We start from the raw sequence: 19,419 nt of genomic DNA, 5'->3' as shown, positions 1-19,419 counted from the left end.
TTAAAATCATTATTACACTCATTTTGCTTGAGTGTACGCGTATTTAAGTATTTATTTATTGGAGTTCAAAGTAAACAACAATAGTAGCAACCGAGTGCAAAGTCAGTTTTTTCATTGGGCTCTGGCTTGGATCAACGTCATGGCAGAGAAATGTTCCCATTGAACGAAGGAAGCAGCATGCATAAAATATATTTATTCGTTCACTTGCACGTATACAACAGCAACATCAACTACACTTGAAGCATATGATCGTGGTGGGAAAGGTAACAGAGAGCAAGAGAGGGAGAGAGAGAGAGAGAGAGAGAGAGCGTAACTGAAAGAGCGCAAGAGCCAGAGAGCGGCAGAAAAGTATGTTTGCGATGTTGTTGTTTATGCACTGTTGTTTCTTTGATTATTCCAGTGAGCACTCAACAAGTCGACTTACAACAACACACACACACATTGACAGACAGAGAAGTAGCTGCTGCAGCTGTGCATGTGAGACTTTGTTTTTGTGGTTGTAGTTGTGTTGCTGTAGTTGTTGTTGACGTGAAAGAAATCAATGCACCAAGTGCTAAACACAAGTAAATAACTGAAACTGTTAACATGACCAAGTTGGCTGCCACAAAACCTGTAATGGAAAGCAAAGGACTGGAATAAATAATGATTAAAGTCTATAGAAAATATGCATACAAAATTAGTCGGACTAGGAAAAATCAGCTTTGGCACCAATAAAACTAACAAAAATCTAAAACTTCAACAACGAAAAAAATGCAACGTCGCGGAGCGAATGCAAAAATGGCAAAAACTCGATTTATGAGTTTGAATGCAGTTTCTTTTTTACACACACACACACACACACATACATACAGCTGACGCTGTGTATGTGTGTGCTGAGCCGGGTCTGCATACCAAAAAGCTGGTTACCTTGCTGGCCAAGAGGTTGTGCTTCAAAAAGTTGCTTTGATTTTATGCTAACTGTAATAATCTCCCAAAAAAAAAAAAAATGTAATTAATGCTTTAACTTTTAAGTCCAGCTTTGCTGAAAATTTGAAGCTAATTGTTGAATGAATAAGCAAAAACTAAATTTCACAGCATTCATTTACAAACCAAAAAAAATAAAACGTTTTCACAGTGGGAGTGAAATTAACAGAGCATCAAGGTGCAAAATGTTGCTCTAAATGCAAATTAGAATACAACTTTTTTTTATTTATGCAAAATAATTTCGAAAACTGTTAAATTAAACATGCACGATTTGTGGATGCCCAAGTTCAATGACTAATCACTGTGTGAAAACAGTTATTGTAGAGTATTCACAGTCAACTAGGCGGACACAACCGGTTGTATTCGCACCTATGGTCGTCATAAGCACTGGGAATTCCCCCCATAAAAAAAAAGAAAAAAAAAATACAAATCATATGAGTAAACACATAAAAGATTCAGGCAGAAGACTCTGTTTTCATTTTTTTGTGTTTTAGATTTTTGCTTCTCTTCTGCGTTATTCTCGACAGCGAAAGGGAGCTGTGACCTGGTCAAGGTCCAGCACGGATTGCACTCAAAGGATTGACGGCAATCAACATGGATGTGGACAAGGCCAGGCCGTAAAGTTATAGCTTATGGGCGAGAAAGGAAGCGACTGCGGCTTAAAGCGAAGAAAAGAATAGAGTATTCGACTATGATATACCTATTAGTTATTAGAAAAACTACTAACTAACTAAACAAATAGTTAAATTAATTCATTATATGAAATATTTTTGATTTACGATTAAAACTTACAATATTTTTGAAATGTTTCTGAAATCTGAGAAATATTAAACCGAATTTGACAGCTCCAGTCCTTGTAGACTTTGAGTTAGATGTATTTAAAGCAGCGGACAGACGGACAGCCGGATTGAAGCAATTTATTTTGTGATACTGCTGCCACATAGATTGCCACTAAATCACAGAAACGCATCTAAGCTTTGTATCACAAACGAAAAAAGTAAAATTGAAAAATATTCGAGTCCAGGCAAAAGGTGTATACGACTAATATTCGAATAAAAAAATAATTCAACATTTAGTATAATTTTATTTAGTTCGTTGTTATTTCTTTATATAATAGAGTACATTAAAAATGTTTTCAAGAATTTGTCACATTTTAGTTTAGTAACGTATAGCTTCAGTAAGCTTTTTGAAAAGTGTTGAAAGCTGCAATATGTCATTCGGCAAATATTATATGTGAAATGCAATTTCGACTTCATCTTTGACTAGTCGACACTTTGTGGCACACAATGTGTTGCCATCATTCCATGCAGCATCAAGTTGCAGTTGTGTCTGCCATGAGTGATGGTCGCAATTATGAAGATGAAGCCGAATCTTGACTTGCCGCGCAGCGTACAAATTCTGCATGCTGTGATTGAGGACTCGACGCTGCCACAGATAGGTGCAATTTTGCATAGTTTTTGTTTTTTTTTTTGTTTTCAATTGTGGCAGCCATCTATCAAGTGACGCATGTCACTGTTGCTCTTGCTGCAAACTGGTGAAAGTTGCATTCCGTTTTGCAGTTGAATTTGCTTTAGCTGTGTGTTGCAGCTGTGGCATGCTTTTCAAGGTCTTTTGAGAAGAGAAGGGATCTCAGCAGCAGCAACAACAACACCAGAAACAACAACAATCGAGCGTCAACTCCCCATTTTGGCCAAGTTATGAAGAGGTCTGCTCGACTCGCGAATATGCTGTAGCTTGGTCATTCAACTTGACTGCAAAAATGTTTTATTTGTTGTTCGCACTCCAATTCGCATTCGGTTGCAGCTGCAACGCATTCGCTGTTGCACAGTTGGTACTTGCAGTTGTAGTTGTAGTTGTAGTTGTTGGTAGTTTCATTGGCCTCGTCAGCTTATGCTGTATTTATAGCTGACCAGCTTCAGCCTCAGCTTCAGCTTCAGCTACATCTCCCAGTTCCACTCGCTTTGTATTTGTGGCCCGAAGCGGATTTCGCCTCATTTAAACTTGTTCCTGTTGTGGTTGTTGTGGCACTGTTGCTTCTGCTTCTTCTATCTGCTCGTGCCTCCGTCTCCGTCTCTGTCTCCGTCTCCTCCTCCTTCGCCTCCTCCACCGTAACGTGTCTCTCATTGCAGGTAGTCAACATTTTTCCTCCTCATCATCAGCTTGGCTTTTGGCTCGCTGCTGTTGTTGTTGTTGTTGTTGTAATTGTTAGACTGTAAAGTCTTTGGCTTTGGTATGCGCACTTTCTCCTTAAATGCTATTTTCGTTAACATTGTTTTCGTCGTCGTCTCAGACTTCGACTCAGTCTCAGCCGCAGTTGGCGTCTTAGCCCGTTATCTGCAATCATCATCATCATCATAATCATCACCAGCACAATCATCATCATCATCGTTGCGCTGTCTTCAGTCTTCTTTTGAGGTTCCGAATATCTGTAACTTTAATATCTAATTTGCGGCTTTAGTTATCTTGCTCTACTCTCCTCTTCAACATCTTTCAAATCTTCCACTACTTCCACCTTTCCACCCACCTTTTACAGTATTCATTCATTTTCTTGTTCAAGCTTTCTTTTTGACATTCGTTGGCTGTGCTTTTGTTTTGATCTACCAATTGTTTAATTGGCGCTTGTCAGTGTCGTAATTATTAATAAAGGCGGAAAGACACCGAGAGCGAATCTCTGTCCAACAAGAGGCAGGCAACACACTCTAAACTTGTCAGTTACAGTTTGTGTGTGCTTTGACCCGTTTTCGTTATAGTTGTTGCTGTGTCGGTTGCTGTGGCTTTTGCTGTGGCTGTTGCTTTTGGTCCCCCCAAAAGTGGCCACTTGAGCAGCACTGCCAACATTTCTGGTCACTGAAGAACTCTGGTGCGTCTAGCACCACAAACTGATTGAGGACCTGGGCGTCCTCTCTGCTCTCAACACAAGTGGCTCACCAAAAGGGTCAGTCTGAAAAAGCAAAAGCAGAAGCTCGACGACCGTTGGCTAAGAGGAAATGGGTGAAAATTCAAGCAGCTCCGAGATACCAAAAGTCTACTAAAATTGGCCATATGAAATGCACATTTGAAACGTTTGCTTATTTAATAAAGTCTTGCTGCACTACACGGTCCATTAAGCTAGCTAAATAATTAAGAAAACAAACATGCATTTAATGTTTGTACAGTAAAAAGTATTTGAAATTGTACCAAAACAATAACTAAAATATTTACTTTCGTCTATTCAAATAAAATATATTTTTATTAGCTCAAATTAATAATTTTTGTATCTCGCATGGAACTAAATAAAAATTACGAAATATTTAACATTCAACATTTCTAATGTTTACTTATTACAAAAAACCAATAAAAAAAACCAATGCAATTCGTGGTCCATTAAGCTAGCTAACTAAATGAAAAAACAAATATGCATTTAATGTTTGTACAGAAAAAAGTAATTTTAAAAGCAATGCTACAAATTTCACAGCTAAAAATAATATGTATATTTACTTAACACATTTTCTAAATATTACAGAAAATTAATACAGCTCATAACAGAAATGTGAGTTTAATGTTACCATAGCAAAAGCATATTACAAAAGTAACAAAACAACAACTAAACAATTTACTTTAATCTAAACAAATAGTAAATATTTTTATTAGCTTAAATTAGTATTTTATTTATTTGCATCGAAACTTAATACAACTAATGAAAGAGCAAGCTTTTAATATTCATTTAAACTGTTCATAAACGCAAATGATAAAAACTTGAGCTGCATTTAGATAGCTAAATAATTAAGAAAACAACAAATTCATTTTAATTTAGCCAATAAAGCGTAATGTAATTATACCCGTTACCCATAGGGTAAAAAGGTTTTATAACTGAAGGAGTCATTTCGACCCCATAAAATATATATATTCTTGATCAGTGTGAATTGTAGAAATTATTCAAGAAATTCTTTTATATGACAATTTGGTATGTTTATTACTCTATGTTATATTTTGGATGCATTAGTATATCAATATACAAAATATGCCCTTTAGTATTTTTGTGGTATATTAATATGGTAGATTTTAAGAATAATACCGCACTGTGTTAAGTATAACGTATTTCACAGTCGAGCATACTCGAGTTTTATTAGTCGTTTATGGAATTAAACTTAACAAAGCTTAGAAAGTAAACATGTTAGTACAGCAAACAGTAGTTTAAAATTATGGCACATATTTAACATATTTAATACAAGGAAACCCTATTTTGTTCTATTAAAATGTTAAAAAATTTGTTCAAAAATGTTTAATACAACTTTAAAAAAACTACATCTAATTTTTATTTTTTATGAGTTGTATTTAACTTTTACATTTTGTAAAAAAATGTATTATATTTTAATAAAACGTACTTTGTAGCTAAGAAAAAAATAATATTTTAATATTTTTTAATTTTTGTTTGAAAATATGGTATGTTTGAATCAGCTCAAATTAATAATATAACATTAATTATCACTTGACGGCTTAATGCAACTCTTTCTGAATATTCAGATAAAGCAATCTTCATATGCAATGCATAAACTTGCCACAGCAATTCTTTATAGACAAAGTTGAATGCTTGTTGTACTACTTATTTTACTTTCGACAGAAGTTTGCAATTTGCTTTGAGAGCTTTATTTTTAGCTGATGCACTCAGCAGCAGTCGACGCCGGCAGCAACAGCAGCAGCATCAGGCCATAAAGTCTGAGTTTGTGCATCGTTTGAGCCGAAAAATGCATTGTTAAAAATATACACAAACACCCGCACACTCACTTTTTTTATGCAACCAATTGAAATAATGCGTAAATTCGAACATTGCAGAAATATTTCATTGCATCGCCATCTGGCAGACTGACCCACATGCATGAAAAACTCTTCTACTCCCCTCTCTACTCTACTCCTTCAGCTACTGCTGTTGCTGTTGATGATGCTGTCCGATATTCCTGCTGCTGTTGCAGTATTTAGTGCATATTTATGCATATTTTTTGTTGTTGCTGTTGCTGTTGTTGTATTCTGCTGTGAGCTACAATGTGGCTGCACTTGTGTCATATCCGTTAAAAGGGTTCACATAAGTTGAAACCTGTTTTGTTATGGAAATGCTGAACTTTACTTTATGAAAACTACGTTCTGCACTTGCCCCTCCACCTTGGCTCTCGATTTAAAGGCCAAGTTACTGAAATTTCATACGTGTCTTCATCTTTAATATTGCTAATATATATGTATATACAATTTGTTTGCAATCGATTTCCTGAGCTAAAATTAAATAAGAGAACAAAAAGAAGCGGACAAAGCCGGCCTGCAGCATCTAGTAGCTACATTTGAATGTATCTACATGCATATGTATATTATAGTATAGTAGGTATGTGGGGAGTAAATGTTGCATGCAACTGTCATTCGGAAACGCGGGCGTAGTAAAAATATTGATTTACGCAACGATAAATGCCATAGATACAAATGTAGCAGAAAGATACAAATGTATCTGCCATGCGAATCTGTATCCGTAGCTGTATCTCTTGTATGTTTGTGTGTATGTATAGTTGGGTTGTATCTGTAGCTGCACACACACACACACACATCGCTGAAATATTGAAATCAATTGAAAGTTTTGATTAATTGACATGACCAATGCAAATGTTTTTGGCGCTTTCAACTCGAGCCCAACTACAAGCAGTCACATGGAAGCATTGCTATACATGTATCTTTGTATGTGTGCGAGTGTGTGTGTGTGTGTGTGTGTGTGTGTGTGTGTGTGCATTGTCAACGCGCCAAACAGCATAATATTTAAAATGTATCCAAAGAGAGATACATTACACATTACGGCCGTCGCTGCCAAGTCTTGGAAATTCCCTTCACTGCATTATTTCCCACACCAAGCTAAAGGAGGCGGGGAGGCGACGCGTCGGCCAGGCCGCAGCTACAGCTATAGCTCTATAGACATAAAGCCAATGACAGAGATGGCACTAGTCGAAGCACTAGAGTGACTGCAACAGCAATAGCAACAGAAACAGCAGCAGCAACTATAGTTGTAGTTGTAGTTGCAGTAGTTGTTGCTGTTGCTTTTTCTATAGAGAAGGGGACTGCGAGACTGGCATTGCAATATCAGAGATACTTTTTGAGCCGGCTTGCAAGTTGGTAGTATGTCTCCCGCATCTTCCCTCCTCTCTCTCCCTCTGTTCTCTGTTCTCAGTCTTCGACTGCAGGGCTTACGTCGCTGTCGCCGTCGTCATAGTCATTTCCAGTGTCGTAAATTTTATTAAAGTGCCCCACTCTATGCGAACGCTTGCCACAAAAGCTAGTCAAGCAGGCTTGGACAACTTCAACAGAGCATTATCATCATCATCATCACCATCATCATCGTCATCGTCGCTAGCAAAACATCAAAATCATCATTATTACACATATTGATGCAAACATCAACATTTTACATGCGGTGGACGGCAAGTCTTTTGTGATTTACGCGATTTACTTTCGAGTATCTTCGAGTACATTATTACCTCAATGGATTGTACGTCGTGAACAGCATTAGAAATTTGTTGTAGAAGTAAACAAAAGAAACTCAAAAAACGTAATAATATGTAGTTAAAATAAAGAAATAAATTTGGTAATAAAGTTATTTTTATGGTTCAGATTTTTTTTGTTTACTTTTTTCTATGCGAATTTCTGTCGCTGACATTTCGAAATTTAAATAAATTATTTGTTAGTGGCATTTTTGAGGCTGGCACAATATTAACGAAAACAAATAAGTCTTTTGTGATGCTAATATTTGATGTTGTGATTTAAATAAACAAACTCTCACACTCAGAAGTAAAAGTCAAAGCTCGACTTAGGTGTGGCACAGTGGAGCAAATGCAATTATTTATAATTAAAATAAATCAGATTATCAATTATCTCTCTGTTGTAAGAATTATAAAGGCAATACATTATTAAAACCATTGCAAATGCAAATTTTACATAAAATCACATTTTAAAAGGTTTTAATTTAAATTTAACAAATTTATGTTGATTCCAGAACTAATTTAACCGTATTACTAAAATGCTTTCGAAATTTAAATCAAGAATTTACAATTTTATTTGATGTGGAAGTTGAGATTATTTATGTGATATACATTTCTAAATAAATCTTTTTAATGTCTATACTGAAATCTATAAAATTGTTGTTGCAAAAGTTGTGTTATAAATAGTACATTTTAACTCATATTCAAAAATAAATGGAAGCTATGTTTAATTTTTAGATATTTTCTGAAACAAGAGTAAAACCTAATAAGAAATAATAATGTTTAAACTAAAATTTAGAAGATTTATATTTCAAGCAAACTATTTTTACAGTTTGCAAAATGAATTTGAACGTGTTTGCTAAGGTTTAGAAGCTAAGATCAGACAGAGATTTAGACTAGACTTTGAGTTTGACTGGGTGGTACTTCCACACAAGTTGTGGGTACATCTCGGTACTTGGGCATTATGTCTGTGTGTTGCCCTCTTCGCTCGCTTTGCCCTCAAACGCTATCGCCACAACGTTGATTTGTTCTGCGGCAGCGATTGCGGTGGCGGTTGCAGTTCAAATTGATAAAGTTGCTGATGATGATGATGATGATGATGGGACTTCGGCTGTGTTAGCTCTGATGATGGCACGATTTTCAGAATTTGGTTACTTTCGGTTTCTGACCCGACTGTGCGGGGTTATCTGTTAGTCGCATTGTATATATACTATATGTATTTGAATTGGTGATTTGTGCTTTGCTATCTGCAATTGTGTACTTTATAAATAGACAAAAGATCTGTTAGAAGAAATACACAAAACTGAAAAAAAAAATTGAAAAATTTCAAAAAAATTCATTTTGCAGGAGTTGGATAGATATTGAAAGTTGAAATGACGAATCGGCTGTGTTCGTGGCATTTTGTGATTGAAAACGAGAGCCCAAAAAACTCAACTTGAATACGAAAACCACAAGAAGAAGAAAAACAACAACAACAATTGTGTGGTGCAAATAAGCGAAATTCTCTTTTTTGGGCACACGCTCTCTTAACTGTATCTGTGCGCGCTCTCTTCGCCCACACACACACACAGGCACCGCCACAAGCAAAATAAAATGAAATAAAAATGCAGGCAGCGGGTCGCGTTCTGTGTCGTGGTGGCCTTTGCCGGTTTTGCTTTTACTACGTCGACTGACGACGTGGACGGTTTGTTGTTGTTGCCTTGTACGTACGTAGATAAATTTTGTATCTCACGTTTGCCGCTCAGCTGACAGCGGAACCGGCCCATGCACTGGATTGTGCGGGTCTCCTAACGACCAAGCGACTCGGTGGCTACGAACCTCTTTAACATCACAACGCCGTTGCTGCTGCTGCTGCTGCCTTCCAGTCTACTACTCGCGTGTGTGCTGCCCTTCCAGTCAAGAGACAGAGTCAGCGACAGCAGCGCGCAAAGATATTTCGGACTGGCAGCGTTCCAACGAGAGCGGCCATGCAACATTTGCCAGCAAAACAGTCTCGGCTGCTCTTCATCGGCATCGGCAACCGAACGTCGGCTTTGACTTCGGCTTTGGTCGCGTCGTGAGATTGTTCGAGGGAATAGCGCCAGCATTCCGAACAGTCCGATATTAACTTTCAAACTGTACGGTTTGGGTGCGTTTACAGCAACGGCATTTTAGTCGCGTCGTGTTTCACTGTTCTTACACTGTCACAAATACAACTGCGACAACAACAACAACAATTACAATATTAAGTGCAAGCGGCAACAAACGACAGCAAACGAACAAACAAGCATAATTAGGATTGAACAAACTACGATTTGTTTTCTTAAAACAATTCAAGTGAGTGGAGTGAATTTGTGTTGTGTTGGTGTGAAATGCGCGTAGCAAGAATTCGAATTCAAATTCATATCCAAATTCCATGAGTGCCCGAGTTTGTGTGTGTGTGTGTGTGTGTGAATGTGTGTGAATGTGTGTGAGTGTGTGAAGACGTCATCGAAATTTTGACGAAATGCAAAAAAGAAAAAGAGATGAAATAAGCCGTTATTTATTACTTACGTTTTACTCACATCCTGCTCTTTGTGTATTTGTTGTTTGGCATGCATTTGTGTGCGGTTTTATCTCTTTAGCTTTTGCTTTAGCTTTAGCTGTAGTCGGACATGCGACATCATCACAAGTAGTTTTCTTTTTTTTTTTGTTTAATACATTTATTATTTTCGTGTTGAGTTTGATTTACAAAAACGCAATGCGCTCTTTTCAATTGTAATTTCCGGTGTGCCTCAGTCTCTGTTTGTGTGTGTGTGTGTGTGTGATTGTGTGATTGAAAGACAGCACAAGAGAGAGATAGAGAGTGAGTGAGCTAGTGAGGGCGAGCATGAGTGTGTTTCTGTGTGTGTGTGTGTGTGAGTGTTTAGTAAGCACAAAGATAAACATAAACAGGCTGCGAGTGAAATGAGTGAAAACTGAGCCCAAAAAAGTGCAAAAAAACAACAGAAAAATAAAAGAAAAAAACAATGTACTGTGCTTTTTGGGGCCATGGCATTTCGTGTGCTGTCTGCTTTTTGGATTGTTTGATAGTTGGATTGAATCAAAATTGCAAAAGTGCCAATCGTTGTTGTGGATGATGTTGCTGTTACATAAAGTCAAACAATCACTAAACAAACGTCAAAAGTATCTCAAAAATGAAAAAAAACCCCCAATCAATAACCAACTGAAAATATTATATGCAAAAAAAGAAAAAAAAAAGAGCAAAGATTAACTGGGGTATTCCCCCGGTCATAATTAAATGTACTTTATAAGGTCGAAGGTCGTTAAGCGAGTAGCGTATAATTTGTGTACAACACGAACGTCTCATGCCACCGCATTCACTCTTGTCTAGGGAAACAAACAAATTGCAAAACAAACAATAATTTAACGCAATCTAATGACGACGTAATTAATGCCCTAATGTGAAATTCACTTCACTGGAAGTTTCTCGCTCGCTGATTTCACTTTAGAACATTTCTCAATATTTAATTAATTATTAACCTAATTTTTGCAAAGATTTTCAATCGATCGGATTTGTTGCCGTTTGCCACAAAAAGTTGTAGTGTTGTTGCGGTTCACACACACACATGAAAAATGTATCTAACAGATTGTTGTTTATCTTACAGTGCGCGGGCAAAATGCAATAGTTATAGTGCAAATAAATTGTTGACTAACGAACACTAATCAAAAAAGAAAAAAACAACAACAAAGAAGAGAAACTCGATTTGATTGAAGAAACAAAAAAGTTATAAAAACAAATCACAACAATTATTATTATAATCAACAATAACAAAAAGTGCAACAATTGTGCAATAAAATAATAAACATTTAAATAAATAACGAGTTTACAAACGCCGCTGTGTTCATTGCTTTTTTGTTGGCAATTATTATTGTGCGATGCAAAACATTTTTGAATTAATTATTATAAATCGCCAGCTAGACACTAGAATGGCATAACAATTTATTCAACAAAACGTTGCTGCAATACATTATACAAAAAATAAACATTCTCAATTAAAATAGCTAGTAAAAGTTGAAAAAATAACAAATAAAACGGTTTGCTGTGAAGGATTATAAAGAATTTTAGCGCGTTTATTGACTGTAAGTATGAAATGGACATTAATCAAATATTGTTATTATTCTTATTGCTATTGTGTGAAACTTGAACCGTTTGTTCATGTTTGCGTTTGCTAAAATCCCAAAACACACAAATGCGGCTAACCCAGACAGTCCAGTTAATTAATTAACCAATCAATCAGTGGGGGCCGCCTTTAATTTATAACAACACTTTCTCATCATCAAGATGGGAGATGGCAGAAATTTGTGTTTCAGCAAGGTTTTATCTCTCTCGTTTTCTTTTCTCCATTTTGTTTAAATATATTGTTAGAGCACTTGAAATGACAGTCGAGTTGGGATTTCCCTCAAGCATTCTTCAGATACAAATGCGAGATAGAAAACCAACACCAACTTTCTGTGCCTCCCCTAACTTTGTGTTGTCAAAGCTTTTCGTGTAAACTTTTATCTGCGTTTAGATTTACACACACACAGCCGCACACACACATCGACACACAGCTTGTGTGTTTGCTCATCAAATTGATTGTTTTTGCTTTGTCGTGATAACAACAACAAAGAACATGCAATTTTGTAATTATTAGTTTTATGGTCTGTTTGAGATGTACTCGAGAGAGCAAACTCTCGCTCGTATTTGATAGGTCTGACTTTTTAGCTGATTTATCATACTAGCACAATATTATATACTATATAAACTCACCTATTTTTTGCCCGCTTCGCTTCCGGTGCATTCCCACTGTGCTCGCGCGCCAATCGAACATGCGTGTTGTGCTCGTCTCTCTCGGTGTCTGAGGTCAGTGAACTTCCCCCGAAAACAAAAATTCAAAACCTCAAAGCCCCGATAACTAACACCTACTGCGGCAACAATCACTAAAAATGTGAAAAGAAAAAGGTGCGTGTTTGCTTAGGCCGCTTCGAGCCACGCCTACCTTTTTTCTGTTTGCCCCGCCTCTCACCTTATGCTGACCACGCGAGTCGCAGTCGCAGTTATTATCACAACAACTCGTTGCCTGCGCTTTTTCCCACATCTGCGACATCTGTTTGTATTGCCAATTTTTGTGATTAACCAAAACGAAAAAAAAAGAAGAAAAGAAAACGTCTCGGCGATCTACGCACATCTTTGAGCCAAAACCATCGAGGTTAGTTGTTCATGATGACGATGATGATGATGATGATAATGATGTTGGTGGGAGCGTAGCGGTTATTGACTTTGCGTTCTTCGCTATCCACTTGAATCGTGCCTCCATGCGCCATGCTCCCCATGTTTACGAGCATTTCGTTTGGCATTTCTTCTTCGTCTCTCTGGGTTTTTTATTTTTATATTTTTAATGCCATTGTCGGCATTGCTTTTTACTCTTGAGCTATTATTATTTGATTTTCATAACAGACAGCACACACAGTCGCCATCTTCTGACCCCATAAAGCATATTAGCAGCAAAAAGCAAAAAAAAATTACGTCCGTCTGCCCGTCTGACCGCACGTAAAAACGTCTCGATCTCTGTGATGGCTTACTGTAGAACCTTCTTGACAATACACTTATATAGCCTGTGGAATACTTTAGTTGATACTGCAAATCAGTAGAAACAAAACAAAACAGACTATAACTTACATATAAATCAAACTAGTTTTGTATTAGATCGCATTTAATAATGACATAAGAGCAATCATTGCCTTGTCAATCAAACCCAAGCGACAATATGCTAGAAACTTAGACAAACAAATTCTTGTGGTGCCCAGTGACAAAATGAGCTGTTGGCCAATGAAAAATCTCGGATCACGATCGCCAAAATACTCTCGAAATCGTTGCTCCGCCGGCGAGTCCATCAAATGGAATCAAAGCAGACGTTCTATACACATCGACGACAACAACAACAACAGCGATTGGAATGAGTGGTTTAAGCGTAACAAAAAAATCATTACCAAGTTGTCCATGCTCGCATCCGAGCCCATCAATGAGATGGGCGCTTTGCTGTACAGTCTTACGTTGCAGAATTACAATAGCATATTGTATCCGAAGAGCTCGGGATGGAATTCACAGAATGTACCATTCTCATGCCTGGATGCCTGTGATAATTATCTACACATCTTCAATTTGGGATGGCAATCTGAGGGATCCAAGGCATCCCCGTAGTTTGGTATTGCTGCTGGAATACATCAAAAGCGTGCTCAATGACGATGTAGATTTATCGGCTCGGTTTCCTCTTGATACGATACTAAGTACTGATCGTACATCTAGTGTGCGATCAGCAGTTAAGTATCACGAATTGTATCCATATTTCCAAAAGAAAACCTACTTTATATATAGCCGACGTTTGGGACGTCTACTCGATCCGGGACACGGACAAAATGCAGATTGCTAATGAAATGCGCATTAGGAAACAGTCACAGTCACTGGAGCAAGGACAGAAAACATGGAAGGCTACAGCTGAAGAACATCGACGAACACACATACAGCGCAACTATGAGGTGCAACGACGATCACCTAGTGAGATCAGTCCACATCAATACACGCTGAATGCTACAAATCGAATTGATGGAACTTCACTTCCAAGTGGTTCGATGCGGACATTATATCCCTCCAATCACACGCTAGTCGATGAGAAGGGTCGTCGCTTTGGTCATGGCAGTCGTCAACTGATCGATTTGCGTACCAAACGTGCCGAGATTATGCGTCTGTTGATATCCAAAATGCACAAAGGCGATCCCGATCGTTTGCTGAAGGGTCTGAAAGCGTTTGAGCTCAAGGAGACGTCGCATGGAAAGCGCAAGAAAACCAAGTTTCACACAGAACACTTGGATTCCTTCTATACGGATACGGTTACTACCGAGTCCAAGAAGAAAACGCCTTTCTATGTAAGTCGCGATGGAGATGCAACGCAAAGTGCGGCACCAATAAAAGATGCTGCTCGAATACAACCGATGTACAAAGGGAAAGATCGAGAACCTGACGGAGTTGGCCATAAGGAGCGGCGCTATTTTGCCGATCCGTTGCCAGTGCTCTTTCATGCGCCGTATAACGAAAAAATGGAGTCCACCTGGCTGCGTCGTGATCCTCATCAGTTGCGCTTGCAAGAGGATGGACACGTGGCTGCGTCTGGCGCTAAGCGATATAAACGTCAATCGGTTCAGCAATCCATAGCGCGGGCAGAAAAGAATTACTCGATACATAGTCTCAATAGTGTGAGTAGCCATGAAATCGATACATCTAAACCAGATGTGCTAAAAAAGAAACCCGAATATCGTCGTGTATTTTCGAGCCAAAGCCGGAGATTCAAGAAGAAAAGCAGTTGATATACAACTGTAATAATAATATGGGTCGAGGGCGAAAGTAATCTACAAGTTTCTGTCTTTTAAACAATAAAAATTATGCAGAGTCCAAACAGAGCCAAGTTAAAGTTATAAAATGCACCTAACAATAAAATTGTATATGGTTATTATTTAATTAATATTTGTCTGCTCAATTTTATTGATAACTCGTCTGGAGTATAATCAGTGAATTTGTTAGTTAAAGCTCTCAAGGGCTTTACATTAGAGCTATTAAAGTAAACGGGCGGACAGGCAGATGCCCAATGAGAGACTTTTGACCGATTTATACAGTTAATCTACCAGTAACTCCTTTTTACACAATGGAAATTGGACATAATCGATAAAGAACCAAATTAATATTGACAAAATAGAATATATTGAACTTACAAATGACTCTTCTGTGGCTAAAATGTAAAATAACTTTTATTTGTCAAGTAGTCAAAGTTACAGTTGTTGAAGCCAGCAGACAGACGGATGGATGTATAATGAGAGACTTCAGTATTTCTAATTAAATTCAAGAAATTCGTGTTTATACAATGAAAATTAGGATTTCTTAAAACAGACCTAACTTATAGCTGAATTTGATAGCTCTAGCTCTTAAGGACTCTAAGGTATAGCTCTTGAATGAAGTGGACTGACAGACAGACAGATGGATAATGGAATACTCCTTATATATTTTGAACTATGTAGATGTTTGCAGTAGGCGACTGCCTAGCAAACTTTGAGTTTCTATTTTACGCACAATAGAAATTATGAGTAGCACGTTTCGGTTGTGAACACACGCACACACACACACACACACACAGTTTCTCTCTCTTTCTCTCTGCCTTCGTCTCTTGCCGTCTCAGGCAAAATGTATTGTGCCTCCGCCTGTGGACTGCCGCGCAGCAGAACCTTGGAGCTTTACACGTGTGCGTCGCTGACGGAACCTGTGCAAAAGTGTCGACGCCTCAATGCCCATTGGCAGTCGGATGAGCGACGCTGGTGTCTGCACAATAACCTCATGTTGCGTCAACTTGCCCAGATGTTGCAACGTCCGTTGGAGTTGGTGTGTCGTTTTCTATACCAACTGACGCTGAAGAAATTCGGTGAGATACTCAATCCCAAGTGCTCGCATTGGAATTGGCTTCGAGTGCCTCTTGTGCGACCCGATACGTGTGGCCTCTACGATGGCATCTTTGATACGGAAGGGAATCTGCGCTATCCGCTGCATCCGTATATATTGCACATACTGCTGGTCATGATGGATCACTATATGGATTTGCCGTGTCAAGGCTATGCCGATCGTCGTTATTCCACGGTGATCGAACAGATTGTCACGGGCAGCAATCAGAACAAATGCACGGATATATTTGCGGATCGCGATGGCAGAGGCGCCAAGTTGCGGCAGCAATGGGAGGCTGATGGTGGTGGCAAGTTTGGGGGCAGCGATTACGATGACGGCGAAGACAAGGACGGCAAGGATGGCATGACGAAGGGCGACGGAGACGAGGGTGATAAGGGTGATGATGAAGGTGGTGATGGCAATGGAACTGCTGCTGATGATGCGGCTAATAAGCGTGGTGGCTATGGCTTAAAGACAGGTGATGGCAGCGGGCAAGACAAGGCCAAGCAAGCCAAGGGCGCCAAGACGGACGACGCCAAGAAGGCGGAGCGTAAGAGCATGAAGGATATTTCCAATCTGTACGAGAAAGTTGTGCAAAACAAGCACAAGCGCAAGCTGGTTAATGGACCCGCTGCCGTTGAGGAGGATGACGATGACGGTTATGTGCCGACGGGTGCAAAGAAAGCGAAACCGCCGAAGCCGCCAAAAAAGAAGAAGTACAAGGGCACCGATCAAAAGTATATGGGCCAAATGTTGCCGGTGCTCGTGCACGAACCGTTCGATGAGAGCAAACCCTGGACATGGGTGCGTCGACATCCGCGGCAGGAGCGTGTGCTCCAGGGCACCCATGTGGGTCGCATCAATGTCCATCGCTATCGCCGTGAAACGCTCGAGATGCAATTTCAGCAGGCAAAGCGAACCCAGTCGGTGGCCAGTGTCTACGATGGGGGCAGCATTGAGTCGGGTGCCATGTTTGGTTATGGTAGCATCAAGAAGAAGCATGCCGCAATGGCCAAAGCCTTTGACTACAAGCGATTGCTGGAGTCTCCGGAGGAGGGCATGGCGCGCATTACGATTGCTCCTAAGAAGCCACCAAAAGTGCCACCCAAAAAACAAAAAGCCAAGTAAATGCAAGTTCAGTTCACTTTTGGTTCACATGCAGTTTTTGTGCAGTTTGTCGACAACCGGTTTTCAAGCTGCTGGAACTGGAATTGCTAATGGAATTGGAATTGGAATTGAAATTGGAACTTTGACTGACTTGAAGAATGCTGCAAAATGCCAAGCGACCAGCAAAACAGAAACCAAACCGAAACGTGAGAGAGCTGCTATTCATTTTCTACACTTTTATATTCCAAAGACTTTGACTTGGAATCGTCTTAAAAGGCAAAACAATTTTGCATTTTTATATTGTTCGGAGGTAGATGACGATGACGAATACTTGTAATCATAGCTATCAAACAATGATGATGAAGATTCATAAGGTCAATGTAATAAAATTTAAGTAATTTTTAAAGTGTTTGCAGTCTTTGAATTCATTTGTAGACATCGATTGCATCAAGCTGAATATTTTGCAGATTCTGAGAATAGATGTCGCCATAAATAAAATAATATAATTTAGAATGAAAAGAAGTGATATCACTGCCGGCACAAAATGTGACTAGAATTATTAATAAATTTGCAAGAAGATAAGCAATTGAATTTTTTATTGGCTATTTGAGAAAAAACATGATGCATTTTGAATTTCCCACTATTTAACGAATTTAATTAGAGATTCTCTCTGGCATTTTAAATATTATGCAATCGAAACATAATTGAAATGGTGAAATTTGAGTTTATACAGAACAGATATTAAAAAAAATATTTATTAACTTAATTTAAAAAAGAGTTCGAGGAAATTTCATTTAATTAAACGCATTGTTTTAACTTGCTTAATTTAATATCAACTAATAATTAAGCAACTTTTTTATTCTTTGTTAATTCGCTGCTCATTTGGAATACTTTGACAATTAATTGATTGGAAACTCGTTTATAAAATGTCGCCAAACTTTTGCTTATCATTTGTCCGAATCGATAACGAAAAGAAGTTTTGTCTTTTGCCAATCGTATGACCATCACTCGATGCGATGCTGAGAGCAATTCCAATCGTATGATACTTTGACTGAGAATGCTCTCATACTCGAGCTGCTTTTTCATATTCCAAGTATTTTTTTTTTTCTTTATGCTCATAAATTGGCGCTTTGATTTTGAGTTTGATTCCCACTTCCATTTTGCCACATCCACTTTGCCACTCTGCCACTTGTCCCTTGCCATTTGCCCCTTTGTGGCCTTCTTGTGGGGTGGTCGACGTTTATCTGTGCCATTTGCTGAGACGCAGACAACGCGGATTACGCATACATATTTACAATATATGTACATATACATATATATGTATGTTATGTATATTTATGTAGATGTCTAAAGTGTGAACATGCTTTGCCATAATGCGTAGCTTAAATGCGAGTTTGTGCGCAAAATTGAATAGAAGTCAAGCCAGCCAAAATATCTACAGTAAACTGTGATCCTTTTTTCGTTTTTTTTGGGCCACATTTGCAGCCGCATGATCCTTGCACTTGAGAGTATATGGAAGGAGGACAAAACTAGCGACGATGACTCGGTGGCTGCTTTGGCTGCTTTTGTTTTACACTCATTTGTTTCAGAACGTTTGCCAAAAAGCAAGATTGCTTGTCTGTCCAGCCCTCACTTTGTGTGTGTGTGTTTGTGTTTGTGTATGTATATTGCCATGGTTGTTACGGCCTTTGTCTTTGTATGCGACGAAATCTACTTAAATCGATAAAAACTATCAAATCTGTGCGGGGCGTTTATGCCACACACACACACACATACACAGAAAAAGATTGCTGTCGTTGCCCCATGACTATGATTGTGACTGTTACTGTGACTCTCTGCCTCGTCACTCATACGACATGTGCGCCTGATGATGCGTCTCAGTCTCACTGTCTCACATCCTCAGTTTCAGTCTCAGTCTCAGTCATAGTCACAGTCTCGTGTCTATGTCTGTGTCTCTTGTCTCAGTTTCGGCCGCTCATTTTTCGCCGATGTTGCGTATGTTGTCAAGTCTCTTCCGCTTACAGCCGTTGCTGCTGGTTGCTGCTGCTGCTGGCATTTTTTCTTGGCAGCCGCCACCAAAAATTTTCTTCTTCATTGTTGTTGGCATGTCCGTTCTGGCACGGACTACGGACTCCAGGCCCCAAAGCAGCAGCAGCAGCAGCACAAGCAGAACACACTCACAATCACAACCATAAGCATAAGCAGAAGCACACACAATCACAGGCTCATTGTTCTCTGTGGAATGGGTTGATGATGGCGGGGTTTTTGGGGTTTTTCGAATAGTAGTAGTACGGATTGGGTCTGATGGGTTGATGGGTGCGTTAGGCAGCAGTAACGTTCCGTTCCTTTCGATATTTTTTTTTCTTCTTTCTTTTTTGTTCG

At 38.8% G+C, this 19,419-nt stretch overlaps 1 protein-coding gene across 4 annotated transcripts in view; it reads left to right on the top strand.

The window, feature by feature from the left end:
- The window catches only part of LOC133835895 (fibronectin type-III domain-containing protein 3A), an 85,749-nt gene that overhangs the window by 27,740 nt on the left and 38,590 nt on the right, over positions 1–19,419 (top strand). The window contains exons 1-2 of one of the 4 annotated variants that reach the window (XM_062266067.1): positions 9,485–9,576; positions 11,075–11,549. The exons of 1 other annotated variant lie outside the window; for it this stretch is intronic. The gene's annotated coding sequence lies outside the window, so the exon portion shown is untranslated. Of the gene's footprint in view, positions 1–9,484; positions 9,577–10,901; positions 11,550–19,419 lie in introns of those variants that run through there. 2 more of the 4 variants (XM_062266076.1, XM_062266085.1) reach the window with 2 other exon arrangements.

The sequence above is a fragment of the Drosophila sulfurigaster genome, chromosome 2L, assembly GCF_023558435.1.
Source record: "Drosophila sulfurigaster albostrigata strain 15112-1811.04 chromosome 2L, ASM2355843v2, whole genome shotgun sequence".
Classification (NCBI taxonomy): domain Eukaryota; kingdom Metazoa; phylum Arthropoda; class Insecta; order Diptera; family Drosophilidae; genus Drosophila; species Drosophila sulfurigaster.
This window is presented reverse-complemented; position numbering and strand designations above follow the sequence as displayed.